At 35.9% G+C, this 17,906-nt stretch overlaps 15 non-coding genes across 15 annotated transcripts; all 15 read left to right on the plus strand.

The window, feature by feature from the left end:
- The first annotated feature begins 144 nt into the window (after nucleotides 1-144).
- Nucleotides 145-217, plus strand: TRNAH-AUG (transfer RNA histidin (anticodon AUG)). Its single transcript has one exon. It is a non-coding gene; the product is annotated as a tRNA-His (tRNA).
- Nucleotides 218-1,298: 1,081 nt separating this feature from the next.
- Nucleotides 1,299-1,371, plus strand: TRNAH-AUG (transfer RNA histidin (anticodon AUG)). Its single transcript has one exon. It is a non-coding gene; the product is annotated as a tRNA-His (tRNA).
- A 586-nt stretch (nucleotides 1,372-1,957) lies between these two features.
- TRNAH-GUG (transfer RNA histidin (anticodon GUG)) lies at nucleotides 1,958-2,029 on the plus strand. Its single transcript has one exon. It is a non-coding gene; the product is annotated as a tRNA-His (tRNA).
- Nucleotides 2,030-3,031: 1,002 nt separating this feature from the next.
- Nucleotides 3,032-3,104, plus strand: TRNAH-AUG (transfer RNA histidin (anticodon AUG)). Its single transcript has one exon. It is a non-coding gene; the product is annotated as a tRNA-His (tRNA).
- A 1,165-nt stretch (nucleotides 3,105-4,269) lies between these two features.
- Nucleotides 4,270-4,341, plus strand: TRNAH-GUG (transfer RNA histidin (anticodon GUG)). The gene has a single exon. It is a non-coding gene; the product is annotated as a tRNA-His (tRNA).
- A 1,002-nt stretch (nucleotides 4,342-5,343) lies between these two features.
- Nucleotides 5,344-5,416, plus strand: TRNAH-AUG (transfer RNA histidin (anticodon AUG)). Its single transcript has one exon. It is a non-coding gene; the product is annotated as a tRNA-His (tRNA).
- A 1,165-nt stretch (nucleotides 5,417-6,581) lies between these two features.
- TRNAH-GUG (transfer RNA histidin (anticodon GUG)) lies at nucleotides 6,582-6,653 on the plus strand. The gene has a single exon. It is a non-coding gene; the product is annotated as a tRNA-His (tRNA).
- Nucleotides 6,654-7,655: 1,002 nt separating this feature from the next.
- TRNAH-AUG (transfer RNA histidin (anticodon AUG)) lies at nucleotides 7,656-7,728 on the plus strand. The gene has a single exon. It is a non-coding gene; the product is annotated as a tRNA-His (tRNA).
- A 1,165-nt stretch (nucleotides 7,729-8,893) lies between these two features.
- TRNAH-GUG (transfer RNA histidin (anticodon GUG)) lies at nucleotides 8,894-8,965 on the plus strand. Its single transcript has one exon. It is a non-coding gene; the product is annotated as a tRNA-His (tRNA).
- Nucleotides 8,966-11,123: 2,158 nt separating this feature from the next.
- On the plus strand, nucleotides 11,124-11,196 carry TRNAQ-CUG (transfer RNA glutamine (anticodon CUG)). The gene has a single exon. It is a non-coding gene; the product is annotated as a tRNA-Gln (tRNA).
- Nucleotides 11,197-11,701: 505 nt separating this feature from the next.
- On the plus strand, nucleotides 11,702-11,774 carry TRNAH-AUG (transfer RNA histidin (anticodon AUG)). Its single transcript has one exon. It is a non-coding gene; the product is annotated as a tRNA-His (tRNA).
- Nucleotides 11,775-12,939: 1,165 nt separating this feature from the next.
- On the plus strand, nucleotides 12,940-13,011 carry TRNAH-GUG (transfer RNA histidin (anticodon GUG)). The gene has a single exon. It is a non-coding gene; the product is annotated as a tRNA-His (tRNA).
- A 1,002-nt stretch (nucleotides 13,012-14,013) lies between these two features.
- On the plus strand, nucleotides 14,014-14,086 carry TRNAH-AUG (transfer RNA histidin (anticodon AUG)). Its single transcript has one exon. It is a non-coding gene; the product is annotated as a tRNA-His (tRNA).
- Nucleotides 14,087-15,251: 1,165 nt separating this feature from the next.
- Nucleotides 15,252-15,323, plus strand: TRNAH-GUG (transfer RNA histidin (anticodon GUG)). Its single transcript has one exon. It is a non-coding gene; the product is annotated as a tRNA-His (tRNA).
- Nucleotides 15,324-17,481: 2,158 nt separating this feature from the next.
- TRNAQ-CUG (transfer RNA glutamine (anticodon CUG)) lies at nucleotides 17,482-17,554 on the plus strand. The gene has a single exon. It is a non-coding gene; the product is annotated as a tRNA-Gln (tRNA).
- Nucleotides 17,555-17,906: the final 352 nt, after the last annotated feature.

The raw sequence follows: 17,906 nt of genomic DNA on the forward strand, positions 1-17,906 counted from the left end.
TACCTAAAACGTTTTTGGGAAACAATCCCTGCAGATAGTGTACAGTCAATTTCCAAAATGTGATTCTGTATATACTTCAATAACCATAAAACTCCAAAACTGGCTCAAAAACAGGAAAGACACTTCAATTACTACAGAGCACCTGGGCCAGTGGCGCAATGGATAACGTGTCTGACTATGGATCATAAGTTTGTAGGTTCGACTCCTACCTGGCTCGCTTAAATTGCCGTGATCGTATAGTGGTACTCTGCGTTGTGGCCGCAGCAACTCCGGTTCGAATCCGGGTCACGGCATTTTGATTTTGTTTCTCAATCATCCATTTTTTCACAATACTGAATCTTAAGAAAATTTCAGAAAGTAAGCAGATTCTTTGAAGGTGCTTGCACTATTTGTGTTTAATGCTTATTATAAAGCTATCTTAACATGCTTTGAATAATTTAATTGTGAATTATTGTACTAAAGTTCTTGGAATTTGACATAAATTCTAGAATTCAGGAAAGAAGAATGTTTGGGCTTCCTTCTGAGTAAGTTCATCACATTTTTGAAATATCTTTTAGCAGTCACAATTATTATTTTACCTAACACGTTTTTGGGAAACAATCCCTGCAGATAGTCTACAGTCAATTTCCAAAATGTGATTCTGTATATACTTCAATAACCGTAAAACTCTGAAAATAGGCTCAAAAACAGGAAAGACACTTCAATTACTACAAAACACGTCGGCCAGTGGCGCAATGGATAACGCGTCTGACTACGCGTCAGAAGATTGTAGGTTCGACTCCTACCTGGCTCGCTTATATTGTCATGATCGCATAGTGGTTAGTACTCTGCGTTGTGGCCGCAGCAACCCCGGTTCGAAAACAGGTCACTACATTTTGATTTTGTTTCTCAATCATCCATTTTTTCACAATACTGAATCTTAAGAAAATTTCAGAAAGTAAGCAGATTCTTTGAAGGTGCTTGCACTATTTGTGTTTAATGCTTATTATAAAGCTATCTTAACATGCTTTGAATAATTTAATTGTGAATTATTTTACTAAAGGACTGGGAATTTGACATAAATTCTGGAATTCAGGAAAGAAGAATGTTTGTGCTCTGTCTGAGTAAATTCATTACATTTTTGAAAGATCTTTTAGCAGTCACAAGGATTATTGTACCTAAAACGTTTTTGGGAATCAATCCCTGCAGATAGTGTACAGTCAATTTCCAAAATGTGATTCTGTATATACTTCAATAACCATAAAACTTTAAAACAGGCTCAAAAACAGGAAAGACACTTCAATTACTACAGGGCACCTGGGCCAGTGGCGCAATGGATAACGTTTCTGACTATGGATCATAAGTTTGTAGGTTCGACTCCTACCTGGCTCGCTTAAATTGCCGTGATCGTATAGTGGTTAGTACTCTGCGTTGTGGCCGCAGCAACCCGGGTTCGAATCCGAGTCACGGCATTTTGATTTTGTTTCTCAATCATCCATTTTTTCACAATACTGAATCTTAAGAAAATTTCAGAAAGTAAGCAGATTCTTTGAAGGTGCTTGCACTATTTGTGTTTAATGCTTATTATAAAGCAAATCTTAACATGCTTTGAATAATTTAATTGTGAATTATTGTACTAAAGGACTGGGATTTTGACATAAATTCTAGAATTCAGGAAAGAAGAATGTTTGGGCTCTGTCAGAGTAAGTTCATCACATTTTTTAAAGATCTTTCAGCAGTCACAAGGATTATTTTACCTAATACTTTTTGGGAAACAATCCCTGCAGATAGTGTACAGTCAATTTCCAAAATGTGATTCTGTATATACTTCAATAACCATAAAATTCTGAAAACAGGCTCAAAAACAGGAAAGACACTTCAATTACTACAAGACACCCGGGACAGTGGGCAATGGATAACGTGTCTGACTATGGATCTGTAGATTGTAGGTTCTACTCCTACCTGGCTCACTAAAATTGCCGTGATCGTATAGTGGTTAGTACTCTGCGTTGTGGCCGCAGCAACCCCGGTTCGAATCCGGGTCACGGCATTTTGATTTTGTTTCTCAATCATCCATTTTTTCACAATACTGAATCTTAAGAAAATTTCTGAAAGTAAGCAGATTCTTTGAAGGTGCTTGCTCTATTTGTGTTTAATGCTTATTATAAAGCTATCTTAACATGCTTTGAATAATTTAATTGTGAATTATTTTTCTAAAGGACTGGGAATTTGACATAAATTCTAGAATTCAGGAAAGAAGAATGTTTGGGCTCTGTCTGAGTAAGTTCATTACATTTTTTAAAGATCTTTTAGCAGTCACAAGGATTATTGTACCTAAAACATTTTTGGGAAACAATCCCTGCAGATAGTGTAAAGTCAATTTCCAAAATGTGATTCTGTATATACTTCAATAACCATAAAACTTTAAAACAGGCTCAAAAACAGGAAAGACTCTTCAATTGCTACAAGACACCTGGGACAGTGGGCAATGGATAACGTGTCTGACTATAGATCAGAAGATTGTAGGTTCGACTCCTACCTGGCTCGTTTAAATTGCAGTGATTGTATAGTAGTTAGTACTCTGCGTTGTGGTTGCCACAACCCCATTTTGAAAACGGGTCACAGCATTTTGATTTTGTTTCACAATCATCCATTTTTTCACAATACTGGATCTTAAGAAAATTTCAGAAAGTAAGCAGATTCTTTGAAGGTGCTTGCACTATTTGTGTTTAATGCTTATTATAAAGCTATCTTAACATGCTTTGAATAATTTAATTGTGAATTATTGTACTAAAGGACTGGGAATTTGACATAAATTCTGGAATTCAGGAAAGAAGAATGTTTGGGCTCTGTCTGAGTAAGTTCATCACATTTTTTAAAGATCTTTTAGCAGTCACAAGGATTATTTTACCTAAAACGTTTTTGGGAAACAATCCCTGCAGATAGTGTACAGTCAATTTCCAAAATGTGATTCTGTATATACTTCAATAACCATAAAACTCCAAAACTGGCTCAAAAACAGGAAAGACACTTCAATTACTACAGGGCACCTGGGCCAGTGGCGCAATGGATAACGTGTCTGACTATGGATCATAAGTTTGTAGGTTCGACTCCTACCTGGCTCGCTTAAATTGCCGTGATCGTATAGTGGTTAGTACTCTGCGTTGTGGCCACAGCAACTCCGGTTCGAATCCGGGTCACGGCATTTTGATTTTGTTTCTCAATCATCCATTTTTTCACAATACTGAATCTTAAGAAAATTTCAGAAAGTAAGCAGATTCTTTGAAGGTGCTTGCACTATTTGTGTTTAATGCTTATTATAAAGCTATCTTAACATGCTTTGAATAATTTAATTGTGAATTATTGTACTAAAGTTCTTGGAATTTGACATAAATTCTAGAATTCAGGAAAGAAGAATGTTTGGGCTTCCTTCTGAGTAAGTTCATCACATTTTTGAAATATCTTTTAGCAGTCACAATTATTATTTTACCTAACACGTTTTTGGGAAACAATCCCTGCAGATAGTCTACAGTCAATTTCCAAAATGTGATTCTGTATATACTTCAATAACCGTAAAACTCTGAAAATAGGCTCAAAAACAGGAAAGACACTTCAATTACTACAAAACACGTCGGCCAGTGGCGCAATGGATAACGCGTCTGACTACGCATCAGAAGATTGTAGGTTCGACTCCTACCTGGCTCGCTTATATTGCCATGATCGCATAGTGGTTAGTACTCTGCGTTGTGGCCGCAGCAACCCCGGTTCGAAAACAGGTCACGACATTTTGATTTTGTTTCTCAATCATCCATTTTTTCACAATACTGAATCTTAAGAAAATTTCAGAAAGTAAGCAGATTCTTTGAAGGTGCTTGCACTATTTGTGTTTAATGCTTATTATAAAGCTATCTTAACATGCTTTGAATAATTTAATTGTGAATTATTTTACTAAAGGACTGGGAATTTGACATAAATTCTGGAATTCAGGAAAGAAGAATGTTTGGGCTCTGTCTGAGTAAGTTCATTACATTTTTGAAAGATCTTTTAGCAGTCACAAGGATTATTGTACCTAAAACGTTTTTGGAAATCAATCCCTGCAGATAGTGTACAGTCAATTTCCAAAATGTGATTCTGTATATACTTCAATAACCATAAAACTTTAAAACAGGCTCAAAAACAGGAAAGACACTTCAATTACTACAAGACACCCGGGACAGTGGGCAATGGATAACGTGTCTGACTATGGATCTGTAGATTGTAGGTTCTACTCCTACCTGGCTCACTAAAATTGCCGTGATTGTATAGTGGTTAGTACTCTGCGTTGTGGCCGCAGCAACCCCGGTTCGAATCCGGGTCACGGCATTTTGATTTTGTTTCTCAATCATCCATTTTTTCACAATACTGAATCTTAAGAAAATTTCTGAAAGTAAGCAGATTCTTTGAAGGTGCTTGCTCTATTTGTGTTTAATGCTTATTATAAAGCTATCTTAACATGCTTTGAATAATTTAATTGTGAATTATTTTTCTAAAGGACTGGGAATTTGACATAAATTCTAGAATTCAGGAAAGAAGAATGTTTGGGCTCTGTCTGAGTAAGTTCATTACATTTTTTAAAGATCTTTTAGCAGTCACAAGGATTATTGTACCTAAAACATTTTTGGGAAACAATCCCTGCAGATAGTGTAAAGTCAATTTCCAAAATGTGATTCTGTATATACTTCAATAACCATAAAACTTTAAAACAGGCTCAAAAACAGGAAAGACTCTTCAATTGCTACAAGACACCTGGGACAGTGGGCAATGGATAACGTGTCTGACTATAGATCAGAAGATTGTAGGTTCGACTCCTACCTGGCTCGTTTAAATTGCAGTGATTGTATAGTAGTTAGTACTCTGCGTTGTGGTTGCCACAACCACATTTTGAAAACGGGTCACAGCATTTTGATTTTGTTTCACAATCATCCATTTTTTCACAATACTGGATCTTAAGAAAATTTCAGAAAGTAAGCAGATTCTTTGAAGGTGCTTGCACTATTTGTGTTTAATGCTTATTATAAAGCTATCTTAACATGCTTTGAATAATTTAATTGTGAATTATTGTACTAAAGGACTGGGAATTTGACATAAATTCTGGAATTCAGGAAAGAAGAATGTTTGGGCTCTGTCTGAGTAAGTTCATCACATTTTTTAAAGATCTTTTAGCAGTCACAAGGATTATTTTACCTAAAACGTTTTTGGGAAACAATCCCTGCAGATAGTGTACAGTCAATTTCCAAAATGTGATTCTGTATATACTTCAATAACCATAAAACTCCAAAACTGGCTCAAAAACAGGAAAGACACTTCAATTACTACAGGGCACCTGGGCCAGTGGCGCAATGGATAACGTGTCTGACTATGGATCATAAGTTTGTAGGTTCGACTCCTACCTGGCTCGCTTAAATTGCCGTGATCGTATAGTGGTTAGTACTCTGCGTTGTGGCCGCAGCAACTCCGGTTCAAATCCGAGTCACGGCATTTTGATTTTGTTTCTCAATCATCCATTTTTTCACAATACTGAATCTTAAGAAAATTTCAGAAAGTAAGCAGATTCTTTGAAGGTGCTTGCACTATTTGTGTTTAATGCTTATTATAAAGCTATCTTAACATGCTTTGAATAATTTAATTGTGAATTATTGTACTAAAGTTCTTGGAATTTGACATAAATTCTAGAATTCAGGAAAGAAGAATGTTTGGGCTTCCTTCTGAGTAAGTTCATCACATTTTTGAAATAACTATTAGCAGTCACAATTATTATTTTACCTAACACGTTTTTGGGAAACAATCCCTGCAGATAGTCTACAGTCAATTTCCAAAATGTGATTCTGTATATACTTCAATAACCGTAAAACTCTGAAAATAGGCTCAAAAACAGGAAAGACACTTCAATTCCTACAAAACACGTCGGCCAGTGGCGCAATGGATAACGCGTCTGACTACGCATCAGAAGATTGTAGGTTCGACTCCTACCTGGCTCGCTTATATTGCCATGATCGCATAGTGGTTAGTACTCTGCGTTGTGGCCGCAGCAACCCCGGTTCGAAAACAGGTCACGACATTTTGATTTTGTTTCTCAATCATCCATTTTTTCACAATACTGAATCTTAAGAAAATTTCAGAAAGTAAGCAGATTCTTTGAAGGTGCTTGCACTATTTGTGTTTACTGCTTATTATAAAGCTATCTTAACATGCTTTGAATAATTTAATTGTGAATTATTTTACTAAAGGACTGGGAATTTGACATAAATTCTGGAATTCAGGAAAGAAGAATGTTTGGGCTCTGTCTGAGTAAGTTCATTACATTTTTGAAAGATCTTTTAGCAGTCACAAGGATTATTGTACCTAAAACGTTTTTGGAAATCAATCCCTGCAGATAGTGTACAGTCAATTTCCAAAATGTGATTCTGTATATACTTCAATAACCATAAAACTTTAAAACAGGCTCAAAAACAGGAAAGACACTTCAATTACTACAAGACACCCGGGACAGTGGGCAATGGATAACGTGTCTGACTATGGATCTGTAGATTGTAGGTTCTACTCCTACCTGGCTCACTAAAATTGCCGTGATCGTATAGTGGTTAGTACTCTGCGTTGTGGCCGCAGCAACCCCGGTTCGAATCCGGGTCACGGCATTTTGATTTTGTTTCTCAATCATCCATTTTTTCACAATACTGAATCTTAAGAAAATTTCTGAAAGTAAGCAGATTCTTTGAAGGTGCTTGCTCTATTTGTGTTTAATGCTTATTATAAAGCTATCTTAACATGCTTTGAATAATTTAATTGTGAATTATTTTTCTAAAGGACTGGGAATTTGACATAAATTCTAGAATTCAGGAAAGAAGAATGTTTGGGCCCTGTCTGAGTAAGTTCATTACATTTTTTAAAGATCTTTTAGCAGTCACAAGGATTATTGTACCTAAAACATTTTTGGGAAACAATCCCTGCAGATAGTGTAAAGTCAATTTCCAAAATGTGATTCTGTATATACTTCAATAACCATAAAACTTTAAAACAGGCTCAAAAACAGGAAAGACTCTTCAATTGCTACAAGACACCTGGGACAGTGGGCAATGGATAACGTGTCTGACTATAGATCAGAAGATTGTAGGTTCGACTCCTACCTGGCTCGTTTAAATTGCAGTGATTGTATAGTAGTTAGTACTCTGCGTTGTGGTTGCCACAACCCCATTTTGAAAACGGGTCACAGCATTTTGATTTTGTTTCACAATCATCCATTTTTTCACAATACTGGATCTTAAGAAAATTTCAGAAAGTAAGCAGATTCTTTGAAGGTGCTTGCACTATTTGTGTTTAATGCTTATTATAAAGCTATCTTAACATGCTTTGAATAATTTAATTGTGAATTATTGTACTAAAGGACTGGGAATTTGACATAAATTCTGGAATTCAGGAAAGAAGAATGTTTGGGCTCTGTCTGAGTAAGTTCATCACATTTTTTAAAGATCTTTTAGCAGTCACAAGGATTATTTTACCTAAAACGTTTTTGGGAAACAATCCCTGCAGATAGTGTACAGTCAATTTCCAAAATGTGATTCTGTATATACTTCAATAACCATAAAACTCCAAAACTGGCTCAAAAACAGGAAAGACACTTCAATTACTACAGGGCACCTGGGCCAGTGGCGCAATGGATAACGTGTCTGACTATGGATCATAAGTTTGTAGGTTCGACTCCTACCTGGCTCGCTTAAATTGCCGTGATCGTATAGTGGTTAGTACTCTGCGTTGTGGCCGCAGCAACTCCGGTTCGAATCCGAGTCACGGCATTTTGATTTTGTTTCTCAATCATCCATTTTTTCACAATACTGAATCTTAAGAAAATTTCAGAAAGTAAGCAGATTCTTTGAAGGTGCTTGCACTATTTGTGTTTAATGCTTATTATAAAGCTATCTTAACATGCTTTGAATAATTTAATTGTGAATTATTGTACTAAAGTTCTTGGAATTTGACATAAATTCTAGAATTCAGGAAAGAAGAATGTTTGGGCTTCCTTCTGAGTAAGTTCATCACATTTTTGAAATATCTTTTAGCAGTCACAATTATTATTTTACCTAACACGTTTTTGGGAAACAATCCCTGCAGATAGTCTACAGTCAATTTCCAAAATGTGATTCTGTATATACTTCAATAACCGTAAAACTCTGAAAATAGGCTCAAAAACAGGAAAGACACTTCAATTACTACAAAACACGTCGGCCAGTGGCGCAATGGATAACGCATCTGACTACGCATCAGAAGATTGTAGGTTCGACTCCTACCTGGCTCGCTTATATTGCCATGATCGCATAGTGGTTAGTACTCTGCGTTGTGGCCGCAGCAACCCCGGTTCGAAAACAGGTCACGACATTTTGATTTTGTTTCTCAATCATCCATTTTTTCACAATACTGAATCTTAAGAAAATTTCAGAAAGTAAGCAGATTCTTTGAAGGTGCTTGCACTATTTGTGTTTAATGCTTATTATAAAGCTATCTTAACATGCTTTGAATAATTTAATTGTGAATTATTTTACTAAAGGACTGGGAATTTGATATAAATTCTGGAATTCAGGAAAGAAGAATGTTTGGGCTCTGTCTGAGTAAGTTCATTACATTTTTGAAAGATCTTTTAGCAGTCACAAGGATTATTGTACCTAAAACGTTTTTGGAAATCAATCCCTGCAGATAGTGTACAGTCAATTTCCAAAATGTGATTCTGTATATACTTCAATAACCATAAAACTTTAAAACAGGCTCAAAAACAGGAAAGACACTTCAATTACTACAAGACACCCGGGACAGTGGGCAATGGATAACGTGTCTGACTATGGATCTGTAGATTGTAGGTTCTACTCCTACCTGGCTCACTAAAATTGCCGTGATCGTATAGTGGTTAGTACTCTGCGTTGTGGCCGCAGCAACCCCGGTTCGAATCCGGGTCACGGCATTTTGATTTTGTTTCTCAATCATCCATTTTTCACAATACTGAATCTTAAGAAAATTTCAGAAAGTAAGCAGATTCTTTGAAGGTGCTTGCACTATTTGTGTTTAATGCTTATTATAAAGCTATCTTAACATGCTTTGAATAATTTAATTGTGAATTATTTTACTAAAGGACTGGGAATTTGACATAAATTCTAGAATTCAGGAAAGAAGAATGTTTGGGCTCTGTCTGAGTAAGTTCATTACATTTTTTAAAGATCTTTTAGCAGTCACAAGGATTATTGTACCTAAAACATTTTTGGGAAACAATCCCTGCAGATAGTGTACTGTCAATTTCCAAAATGTGATTCTGTATATACTTCAATAACCATAAAACTTTAAAACAGGCTCAAAAACAGGAAAGACTCTTCAATTGCTACAAGACACCTGGAACAGTGGGCAATGGATAACGCGTCTGACTATAGATCAGAAGATTGTAGGTTCGACTCCTACCTGGCTCGCTTAAATTGCTGTGATTGTATAGTAGTTAGTACTCTGCGTTGTGGCTGCAGCAACCCCATTTCGAAAACGGGTCACAGCATTTTGATTTTGTTTCACAATCATCCATTTTTTCACAATACTGAATCTTAAGAAAATGTCAGAAAGTAAGCAGATTCTTTGAAGGTGCTTGCACTATTTGTGTTTAAAGCTTATTATAAAGCTATCTTAACATGCTTTGAATAATTGAATTGTGAATTATTGTACTAAAGGACTGGGAATTTGACATAAATTCTGGAATTCAGGAAAGAAGAATGTTTGGGCTCTGTCTGAGTAAGTTCATCACATTTTTTAAAGATCTTTTAGCAGTCATAAGGATTATTTTACCTAAAACGTTTTTGGGAAACAATCCCTGCAGATAGTGTACAGTCAATTTCCAAAATGTGATTCTGTATATACTTCAAAAACCATAAAACTCCAAAACTGGCTCAAAAACAGGAAAGACACTTCAATTACTACAGGGCACCTGGGCCAGTGGCGCAATGGATAACGTGTCTGACTACAGATCATAAGTTTGTAGGTTCGACTCATACCTGGCTCACTTAAATTGACGTGATCGTATAGTGGTTAGTACTCTGCGTTGTGGCCGCAGCAACCCCGGTTCGAAAACGGGTCACAGCATTTTGATTTTGTTTCACAATCATCCATTTTTTCACAATACTGAATCTTAAGAAAATTTCAGAAAGTAAGCAGATTCTTTGAAGGTGCTTGCACTATTTGTGTTTAATGCTTATTATAAAGCTATCTTAACATGCTTTGAATAATTTAATTGTGAATTATTTTACTAAAGGACTGGGAATTTGACATAAATTCTGGAATTCAAGAAAGAAGAATGTTTGTGCTCTGTCTGAGTAAGTTCATTACATTTTTGAAAGATCTTTTAGCAGTCACAAGGATTATTGTACCTAAAACTTTTTTGGGAAACAATCCCTGCAGATAGTCTACAGTCAATTTCCAAAATGTGATTCTGTATATACTTCAATAACCATAAAACTCTGAAAATAGGCTCAAAAACAGGAAAGACACTTCAATTACTACAAAACACTTCGGCCAGTGGCGCAATGGATAACGCGTCTGACTACGCATCAGAAGATTGTAGGTTCGACTCCTACCTGGCTCGCTTATATTGCCATGATCGCATAGTGGTTAGTACTCTGCGTTGTGGCCGCAGCAACCCCGGTTCGAAAACAGGTCACGACATTTTGATTTTGTTTCTCAATCATCCATTTTTTCACAATACTGAATCTTAAGAAAATTTCAGAAAGTAAGCAGATTCTTTGAAGGTGCTTGCACTATTTGTGTTTAATGCTTATTATAAAGCTATCTTAACATGCTTTGAATAATTTAATTGTGAATTATTTTACTAAAGGACTGGGAATTTGACATAAATTCTGGAATTCAGGAAAGAAGAATGTTTGTGCTCTGTCTGAGTAAGTTCATTACATTTTTGAAAGATCTTTTAGCAGTCACAAGGATTATTGTACCTAAAACGTTTTTGGAAATCAATCCCTGCAGATAGTGTACAGTCAATTTCCAAAATGTGATTCTGTATATACTTCAATAACATTAAAACTTTAAAACAGGCTCAAAAACAGGAAAGACACTTCAATTACTACAGGGCACCTGGGCCAGTGGCGCAATGGATAACGTGTCTGACTCTGGATCATAAGTTTGTAGGTTCGACTCCTACCTGGCTCGCTTAAATTGCCGTGATCGTATAGTGGTTAGTACTCTTCGTTTTGGTCGCAGCAACCCCGGTTCGAATCCGGGTCACGGCATTTTGATTTTGTTTCTCAATCATCAATTTTTTCACAATACTTAATCTTAAGAAAATTTCAGAAAGTAAGCAGATTCTTTGAAGGTGATTGCACTATTTGTGTTTAATGCTTATTATAAAGCTATCTTAACATGCTTTGAATAATTTAATTGTGAATTATTGTACTAAAGGACTGGGAATTTGACATAAATTCTGGAATTCAGGAAAGAAGAATGTTTGGGCTCTGTCTGAGTAAGTTCATCACATTTTTTAAAGATCTTTTAGCAGTCACAAGGATTATTTTACCTAAAACGTTTTTGGGAAACAATCCCTGCAGATAGTGTACAGTCAATTTCCAAAATGTGATTCTGTATATACTTCAATAACCATAAAACTCCAAAACTGGCTCAAAAACAGGAAAGACACTTCAATTACTACAGGGCACCTGGGCCAGTGGCGCAATGGATAACGTGTCTGACTATGGATCATAAGTTTGTAGGTTCGACTCCTACCTGGCTCGCTTAAATTGCCGTGATCGTATAGTGGTTAGTACTCTGCGTTGCGGCCGCAGCAACTCCGGTTCAAATCCGAGTCACGGCATTTTGATTTTGTTTCTCAATCATCCATTTTTTCACAATACTGAATCTTAAGAAAATTTCAGAAAGTAAGCAGATTCTTTGAAGGTGCTTGCACTATTTGTGTTTAATGCTTATTATAAAGCTATCTTAACATGCTTTGAATAATTTAATTGTGAATTATTGTACTAAAGTTCTTGGAATTTGACATAAATTCTAGAATTCAGGAAAGAAGAATGTTTGGGCTTCCTTCTGAGTAAGTTCATCACATTTTTGAAATATCTTTTAGCAGTCACAATTATTATTTTACCTAACACGTTTTTGGGAAACAATCCCTGCAGATAGTCTACAGTCAATTTCCAAAATGTGATTCTGTATATACTTCAATAACCGTAAAACTCTGAAAATAGGCTCAAAAACAGGAAAGACACTTCAATTCCTACAAAACACGTCGGCCAGTGGCGCAATGGATAATGCGTCTGACTACGCATCAGAAGATTGTAGGTTCGACTCCTACCTGGCTCGCTTATATTGCCATGATCGCATAGTGGTTAGTACTCTGCGTTGTGGCCGCAGCAACCCCGGTTCGAAAACAGGTCACGACATTTTGATTTTGTTTCTCAATCATCCATTTTTTCACAATACTGAATCTTAAGAAAATTTCAGAAAGTAAGCAGATTCTTTGAAGGTGCTTGCACTATTTGTGTTTAATGCTTATTATAAAGCTATCTTAACATGCTTTGAATAATTTAATTGTGAATTATTTTACTAAAGGACTGGGAATTTGACATAAATTCTGGAATTCAGGAAAGAAGAATGTTTGGGCTCTGTCTGAGTAAGTTCATTACATTTTTGAAAGATCTTTTAGCAGTCACAAGGATTATTGTACCTAAAACGTTTTTGGAAATCAATCCCTGCAGATAGTGTACAGTCAATTTCCAAAATGTGATTCTGTATATACTTCAATAACCATAAAACTTTAAAACAGGCTCAAAAACAGGAAAGACACTTCAATTACTACAAGACACCCGGGACAGTGGGCAATGGATAACGTGTCTGACTATGGATCTGTAGATTGTAGGTTCTACTCCTACCTGGCTCACTAAAATTGCCGTGATCGTATAGTGGTTAGTACTCTGCGTTGTGGCCGCAGCAACCCCGGTTCGAATCCGGGTCACGGCATTTTGATTTTGTTTCTCAATCATCCATTTTTTCACAATACTGAATCTTAAGAAAATTTCTGAAAGTAAGCAGATTCTTTGAAGGTGCTTGCTCTATTTGTGTTTAATGCTTATTATAAAGCTATCTTAACATGCTTTGAATAATTTAATTGTGAATTATTTTTCTAAAGGACTGGGAATTTGACATAAATTCTAGAATTCAGGAAAGAAGAATGTTTGGGCTCTGTCTGAGTAAGTTCATTACATTTTTTAAAGATCTTTTAGCAGTCACAAGGATTATTGTACCTAAAACATTTTTGGGAAACAATCCCTGCAGATAGTGTAAAGTCAATTTCCAAAATGTGATTCTGTATATACTTCAATAACCATAAAACTTTAAAACAGGCTCAAAAACAGGAAAGACTCTTCAATTGCTACAAGACACCTGGGACAGTGGGCAATGGATAACGTGTCTGACTATAGATCAGAAGATTGTAGGTTCGACTCCTACCTGGCTCGTTTAAATTGCAGTGATTGTATAGTAGTTAGTACTCTGCGTTGTGGTTGCCACAACCCCATTTTGAAAACGGGTCACAGCATTTTGATTTTGTTTCACAATCATCCATTTTTTCACAATACTGGATCTTAAGAAAATTTCAGAAAGTAAGCAGATTCTTTGAAGGTGCTTGCACTATTTGTGTTTAATGCTTATTATAAAGCTATCTTAACATGCTTTGAATAATTTAATTGTGAATTATTGTACTAAAGGACTGGGAATTTGACATAAATTCTGGAATTCAGGAAAGAAGAATGTTTGGGCTCTGTCTGAGTAAGTTCATCACATTTTTTAAAGATCTTTTAGCAGTCACAAGGATTATTTTACCTAAAACGTTTTTGGGAAACAATCCCTGCAGATAGTGTACAGTCAATTTCCAAAATGTGATTCTGTATATACTTCAATAACCATAAAACTCCAAAACTGGCTCAAAAACAGGAAAGACACTTCAATTACTACAGGGCACCTGGGCCAGTGGCGCAATGGATAACGTGTATGACTATGGATCATAAGTTTGTAGGTTCGACTCCTACCTGGCTCGCTTAAATTGCCGTGATCGTATAGTGGTTAGTACTCTGCGTTGTGGCCGCAGCAACTCCGGTTCGAATCCGAGTCACGGCATTTTGATTTTGTTTCTCAATCATCCATTTTTTCACAATACTGAATCTTAAGAAAATTTCAGAAAGTAAGCAGATTCTTTGAAGGTGCTTGCACTATTTGTGTTTAATGCTTATTATAAAGCTATCTTAACATGCTTTGAATAATTTAATTGTGAATTATTGTACTAAAGTTCTTGGAATTTGACATAAATTCTAGAATTCAGGAAAGAAGAATGTTTGGGCTTCCTTCTGAGTAAGTTCATCACATTTTTGAAATATCTTTTAGCAGTCACAATTATTATTTTACCTAACACGTTTTTGGGAAACAATCCCTGCAGATAGTCTACAGTCAATTTCCAAAATGTGATTCTGTATATACTTCAATAACCGTAAAACTCTGAAAATAGGCTCAAAAACAGGAAAGACACTTCAATTACTACAAAACACGTCGGCCAGTGGCGCAATGGATAACGCGTCTGACTACGCATCAGAAGATTGTAGGTTTGACTCCTACCTGGCTCGCTTATATTGCCATGATCGCATAGTGGTTAGTACTCTGCGTTGTGGCCGCAGCAACCCCGGTTCGAAAACAGGTCACGACATTTTGATTTTGTTTCTCAATCATCCATTTTTTCACAATACTGAATCTTAAGAAAATTTCAGAAAGTAAGCAGATTCTTTGAAGGTGCTTGCACTATTTGTGTTTAATGCTTATTATAAAGCTATCTTAACATGCTTTGAATAATTTAATTGTGAATTATTTTACTAAAGGACTGGGAATTTGACATAAATTCTGGAATTCAGGAAAGAAGAATGTTTGGGCTCTGTCTGAGTAAGTTCATTACATTTTTGAAAGATCTTTTAGCAGTCACAAGGATTATTGTACCTAAAACGTTTTTGGAAATCAATCCCTGCAGATAGTGTACAGTCAATTTCCAAAATGTGATTCTGTATATACTTCAATAACCATAAAACTTTAAAACAGGCTCAAAAACAGGAAAGACACTTCAATTACTACAAGACACCCGGGACAGTGGGCAATGGATAACGTGTCTGACTATGGATCTGTAGATTGTAGGTTCTACTCCTACCTGGCTCACTAAAATTGCCGTGATCGTATAGTGGTTAGTACTCTGCGTTGTGGCCGCAGCAACCCCGGTTCGAATCCGGGTCACGGCATTTTGATTTTGTTTCTCAATCATCCATTTTTCACAATACTGAATCTTAAGAAAATTTCAGAAAGTAAGCAGATTCTTTGAAGGTGCTTGCACTATTTGTGTTTAATGCTTATTATAAAGCTATCTTAACATGCTTTGAATAATTTAATTGTGAATTATTTTACTAAAGGACTGGGAATTTGACATAAATTCTAGAATTCAGGAAAGAAGAATGTTTGGGCTCTGTCTGAGTAAGTTCATTACATTTTTTAAAGATCTTTTAGCAGTCACAAGGATTATTGTACCTAAAACATTTTTGGGAAACAATCCCTGCAGATAGTGTACTGTCAATTTCCAAAATGTGATTCTGTATATACTTCAATAACCATAAAACTTTAAAACAGGCTCAAAAACAGGAAAGACTCTTCAATTGCTACAAGACACCTGGAACAGTGGGCAATGGATAACGCGTCTGACTATAGATCAGAAGATTGTAGGTTCGACTCCTACCTGGCTCGCTTAAATTGCTGTGATTGTATAGTAGTTAGTACTCTGCGTTGTGGCTGCAGCAACCCCATTTCGAAAACGGGTCACAGCATTTTGATTTTGTTTCACAATCATCCATTTTTTCACAATACTGAATCTTAAGAAAATGTCAGAAAGTAAGCAGATTCTTTGAAGGTGCTTGCACTATTTGTGTTTAAAGCTTATTATAAAGCTATCTTAACATGCTTTGAATAATTGAATTGTGAATTATTGTACTAAAGGACTGGGAATTTGACATAAATTCTGGAATTCAGGAAAGAAGAATGTTTGGGCTCTGTCTGAGTAAGTTCATCACATTTTTTAAAGATCTTTTAGCAGTCATAAGGATTATTTTACCTAAAACGTTTTTGGGAAACAATCCCTGCAGATAGTGTACAGTCAATTTCCAAAATGTGATTCTGTATATACTTCAAAAACCATAAAACTCCAAAACTGGCTCAAAAACAGGAAAGACACTTCAATTACTACAGGGCACCTGGGCCAGTGGCGCAATGGATAACGTGTCTGACTACAGATCATAAGTTTGTAGGTTCGACTCATACCTGGCTCGCTTAAATTGACGTGATCGTATAGTGGTTAGTACTCTGCGTTGTGGCCGCAGCAACCCCGGTTCGAAAACGGGTCACAGCATTTTGATTTTGTTTCACAATCATCCATTTTTTCACAATACTGAATCTTAAGAAAATTTCAGAAAGTAAGCAGATTCTTTGAAGGTGCTTGCACTATTTGTGTTTAATGCTTATTATAAAGCTATCTTAACATGCTTTGAATAATTTAATTGTGAATTATTTTACTAAAGGACTGGGAATTTGACATAAATTCTGGAATTCAGGAAAGAAGAATGTTTGTGCTCTGTCTGAGTAAGTTCATTACATTTTTGAAAGATCTTTTAGCAGTCACAAGGATTATTGTACCTAAAACTTTTTTGGGAAACAATCCCTGCAGATAGTCTACAGTCAATTTCCAAAATGTGATTCTGTATATACTTCAATAACCATAAAACTCTGAAAATAGGCTCAAAAACAGGAAAGACACTTCAATTACTACAAAACACTTCGGCCAGTGGCGCAATGGATAACGCGTCTGACTACGCATCAGAAGATTGTAGGTTCGACTCCTACCTGGCTCGCTTATATTGCCATGATCGCATAGTGGTTAGTACTCTGCGTTGTGGCCGCAGCAACCCCGGTTCGAAAACAGGTCACGACATTTTGATTTTGTTTCTCAATCATCCATTTTTTCACAATACTGAATCTTAAGAAAATTTCAGAAAGTAAGCAGATTCTTTGAAGGTGCTTGCACTATTTGTGTTTAATGCTTATTATAAAGCTATCTTAACATGCTTTGAATAATTTAATTGTGAATTATTTTACTAAAGGACTGGGAATTTGACATAAATTCTGGAATTCAGGAAAGAAGAATGTTTGTGCTCTGTCTGAGTAAGTTCATTACATTTTTGAAAGATCTTTTAGCAGTCACAAGGATTATTGTACCTAAAACGTTTTTGGAAATCAATCCCTGCAGATAGTGTACAGTCAATTTCCAAAATGTGATTCTGTATATACTTCAATAACATTAAAACTTTAAAACAGGCTCAAAAACAGGAAAGACACTTCAATTACTACAGGGCACCTGGGCCAGTGGCGCAATGGATAACGTGTCTGACTCTGGATCATAAGTTTGTAGGTTCGACTCCTACCTGGCTCGCTTAAATTGCCGTGATCATATAGTGGTTAGTACTCTTCGTTTTGGTCGCAGCAACCCCGGTTCGAATCCGGGTCACGGCATTTTGATTTTGTTTCTCAATCATCAATTTTTTCACAATACTTAATCTTAAGAAAATTTCAGAAAGTAAGCAGATTCTTTGAAGGTGATTGCACTATTTGTGTTTAATGCTTATTATAAAGCTATCTTAACATGCTTTGAATAATTTAATTGTGAATTATTGTACTAAAGGACTGGGAATTTGACATAAATTCTGGAATTCAGGAAAGAAGAATGTTTGGGCTCTGTCTGAGTAAGTTCATCACATTTTTTAAAGATCTTTTAGCAGTCACAA

This window comes from Taudactylus pleione, unplaced genomic scaffold (genome assembly GCF_031769625.1).
Source record: "Taudactylus pleione unplaced genomic scaffold, aTauple2 ptg000551l, whole genome shotgun sequence".
Classification (NCBI taxonomy): Eukaryota; Metazoa; Chordata; class Amphibia; order Anura; family Myobatrachidae; genus Taudactylus; species Taudactylus pleione.